The sequence below is a fragment of the Saprolegnia parasitica genome (assembly GCF_000151545.1).
Source record: "Saprolegnia parasitica CBS 223.65 unplaced genomic scaffold supercont2.33, whole genome shotgun sequence".
In the NCBI taxonomy this organism is placed as follows: domain Eukaryota; phylum Oomycota; class Saprolegniomycetes; order Saprolegniales; family Saprolegniaceae; genus Saprolegnia; species Saprolegnia parasitica.
Window position 1 is genome coordinate 98,491 of NW_012156427.1, and position 4,100 is coordinate 102,590.

Genomic DNA, 4,100 nt, shown 5'->3' on the forward strand with positions numbered 1-4,100 from the left:
TGCACAACGCACCAGATCGGCGAGCGCGGCGTCCGACGACAGATACTTCTGCATCGCGGCCTTGGACCGGTCGCCGTTCGGGATCGAGTCGCCATAGTACCTAAAATAGAGTCGTTGATACCAATCCATATCTGACACAGGCTTCGATACCGGTGCTCGATAGCGACGACCATGGCCCTGTGCTTCTTGGCCAAGTCGTTCATCGTGGAGCGGGACGACGCGACGGTTTGCGCTTTCGCCTCCCACTCGCCGTTGATGTAGAGAAAGACAGGCGACCCGGGACCGCCATACCACTCGTCGTTGTAGTGGTAGCGCTGGCTCCAGTTGCCGGCGCTCGGGTTCTTGTGGTCGAGGATCGCGCCCGTGAACCAGAGGTCTTGCTTGGTGTCGGAGCCAAAGCGGTTGGAGAGGTCGACGTCGTCGTCGCCATGGATCTCACGCAGGATGTTCATATCGAACCCATTGTCGAGGTCCGTCACGAGCTGGTTGTTGGCATCGTCGGCCGACACGAGGAGCGCGAGCGCCGCGGCAACAATAATCTTGGGTGCCAACATGGAAATTGACAAGTGAGCACTCTGACATCGAAATTTGGTGCGAACTAGTCTTGGTTGCTTGCATTACGGACCATACACTGTACAACCGAGCTGCTAGTCTCAGTATGCGTAATGTCGCAATGGAGGGGCATCTGTGAAAGCGTGTGCTAAAAGCTGTGCTAAATTGGATAGGGTGAGACTAGAGTCTTATCGAGGTACGATCTGCAGGTCGCAAGAAAGGGTCTGACTGACTGCAGCTCAGACTGCTGGATGGACTGTACGTCAAACCGCCTCTTTTCTAGCTATCTCGCCGTGTTGGGTACCGTACTAATAATGGAACCAGCATATTTATTACTAGTAATTTTAATAAATCTCCGTGCGCAGCTCAGTCCACCTCACTCCTAACGACCAAGTGCTGGTGCCAACTCCCACGCATTCAGGCGTAGCACTACGTATGCGAACTCTTTGTAACGAAGATAACGCGGAATACGTTCATGTATATAGATAGTACTATATGCATTCACACTGGGAAGTTCATGTGCTCATACGTTCTACTCCAAGCGCAATGCAAGTCAAAATGACAAACGACACAGCAGTTGCGCTCCTGCCTCCGCCTGCCTAAATCAAGTCCCTCAACCGAGTACACACAACGAAGAAAGTCTGACAATTTTATTTAGCATAGTTTTATCTATTGTAATAGAGGACCCAATTCAACAACAAACGACACAGCGCCGCGAGCTATTAATAGCGCCGCGCTAAATGAGAATACCGGCGCATCCATCACTTGAGCAATTTCCAACAGAAATTAGCTCGATCGTTTGGCTTGATCGGTTTTGCAAAGGTGATGCTTTTGTCAAGAACGCGGGCTCCATGGACTCTGCGTTTTCAGCCGTTCCGCAAGCGAAACCAACCGACGAGTGGCCGCGTTCTCAGAGGTGCGGCCGTCGGTCGACGCCTTCACCTGCTGCGAGCCGCGCCATCAGACCAAGCGACGCTGAGCGATGAGGACCTCATCGCCACGCTGTACAAGACGACGTATCCGAGGAAGACGACGCTCCAGCCAACCAACAACAAAACAACAGTCAGAAGCACCACAACCAACATCAAATCCAACACAGAACCAACATGAGCACCGAGCACTGAGCGAAGAGCACAAATCAGCCAGCATCCACCGCCACCGCGAACGCCATCATCATTCAGCATCAAGATCCATACTAGTATCATCCGACCCCGAAACCCAAGACATCGACCCAGACAAAGAAAACAAATCCAACACACCACCACGCCAAAACGAACAAATGGCGAGTACTTGGACGAGTACACAGCCAAGTACGCCAAGTACGCTGCCCGCGCGTCCGAGCTTGACGTGTCGGTGGGCTCCAATGCGCCAGACCGCGTTTACGACGACAGCCACGTCTCGAACCGGCAGTTTTTCTGTGACGCGTGCGGGCTCCAGCTGCCGAGTGACCAGGATGGTGCGTTGCTTGTGAAGGGCAAGCGCCACAAGAAGAAGCTCCATGCGCTCGCGAGCCAGTCGGTCTTGGCGTCGGTCGAATCGTCCAACAAACGCCTCAAAGTGTCCGCCGCCGACGACGATGACGACAACACTGTGCTCACGGCGCAAGACTAGCTAGAAATCATGGAATAAGCAACAGCATACATGTATATAGCAATCTAAGTTGCTACGGCAATGAATTGGACAGAGGAGTATGCAGGACAAGTGAAATATACAACGTCTTTAATCCAGGAACCCAACGAGAGCTGTTGTGGCTGCGCCAACGGCGCTTCAATTCGCGGTAATCGAAGGACTTTCAACGACAGCAGCAGTCAAAGATGTGCCACCACGTGAGTTAATGCTGCTATAAGCCACAGCAAGACACGAATGCAACGAGCTACTGGCGTTCAACTGAGCATAACTCGTGCGGGACTAATCAACTCAAAAATTCAATAAAAATTACGTAAACGGAGCTAGATCGCTGGCATCGCGTGGCTCTCGAGCACGAGCGATGGCGACCATCCATGGTGTCGTAGCGGTGCTTGATGTAGCTCTTGATCAGCTGCGGCAGCGCGATAGACTCGATGGCGATTGCTAAAATACAAAACGTCCTCAGTTTTCAATTGCCAAGTTTAGCAACTCCTGCCTCCGGATGCATACGATCGAGCATCTCTTCCGAGAGCCCGATTCAAGCAATATTTTGGATAGTAAACTTTTTCTCATAGTTTTATTTATCGAATGAGTGAAAATTTGCACAAAATATAGAAATCGTATACTGGTGTAGCTAGAATAAGTCATCTCACGGCCAGAAAATCATCTAAATTATGGTTGAAAGAACTGAAGCTATATCCTTCATTTCATCGATCTCTCGGTAGTCCAAGTCACCAAAATAGCTGTAGGTACGGTGTGTACGTAGAGGTGATGCTTTCGTCAAGAAGGAGGGCTCCATCGATCGATTTGACAGTAAAACGCATTATCGATTTATAGAGGTATATGCATGTCGAGCTCCATGTAGCAGCGAGGACGCTATGTGGCCCATATAGGCGATGAAAGGAGACGATTTAGGTACTCTAGTAGTCACATGTGATATTGGAGCAAGTTGGGTGGCGGTAATGGAGTGTGTGTAGGCCTCAGGAGGGTCGATATAAAGCGCGTTATTGAGGGCTCTTGAGGACATATGAGCGATTCTTTTATGTAGCATGTGGTTGGCACCGATATGATTCTAATAATGATGTGAAGATCGCTTTATGTACAGGTTGTCATCACTGGCATTTATGCGTATAAAATTGAATGTGTAATTTTCATCCGAAAGTCAGCTTGGCCGAGTGGTTAAGGCGTTAGCCTGCTAAGTTAATGGGGCAACCCGCGTGAGTTCGAATCTCACAGCTGACGATCCTCTTTTGTCCCACCCGCCTAGCGATCTTTTTTTAATTCAAGGCCTTTTTAAACATTAATTTCATGCAACTAAAACCAGCTCCAAACTGCACTTTAGTTGTCGTTTTGGTAGAGTGGGTGGTACGGCGAGCAAGTGCAGTATGGAACATTTCTCTACTATCTCCACCAAGTACTAAAATACACATCTTTTCAAGCTCCAAACACGTCGTTGCTTTGACCGAGATTTATTCCCGAACGCCACAGGGCGCTAGAATGACCATACTATCTACCTGTCGACTCGATGGCGATTGCTAAAATACAAAACGTCCTCAGTTTTCAATTGCCAAGTTTAGCAACTCCTGCCTCCGGATGCATACGATCGAGCATCTCTTCCGAGAGCCCGATTCAAGCAATATTTTGGATAGTAAACTTTTTTCTCATAGTTTTATTATCGAATGAGTGAAAATTTGCACAAAAATATAGAAATCGTATACTGGTGTAGCTAGAATAAGTCATCTCACGGCCAGAAAATCATCTAAATTATGGTTGAAAGAACTGAAGCTATATCCTTCATTTCATCGATCTCTCGGTAGTCCAAGTCACCAAAATAAGCTGTAGGTACGGTGTGTACGTAGAGGTGATGCTTTCGTCAAGAAGGAGGGCTCCATCGATCGATTTGACAGTAAAACGCATTATCG

At 48.8% G+C, this 4,100-nt stretch overlaps 1 non-coding gene across 1 annotated transcript; it reads left to right on the forward strand.

Annotated features, from left to right (window-relative positions):
* Nucleotides 1–3,339: 3,339 nt before the first annotated feature.
* Nucleotides 3,340–3,420, forward strand: SPRG_30108. Its single transcript has one exon. It is a non-coding gene; the product is annotated as a tRNA-Ser (tRNA).
* The last annotated feature ends 680 nt before the right edge of the window (nt 3,421–4,100 follow it).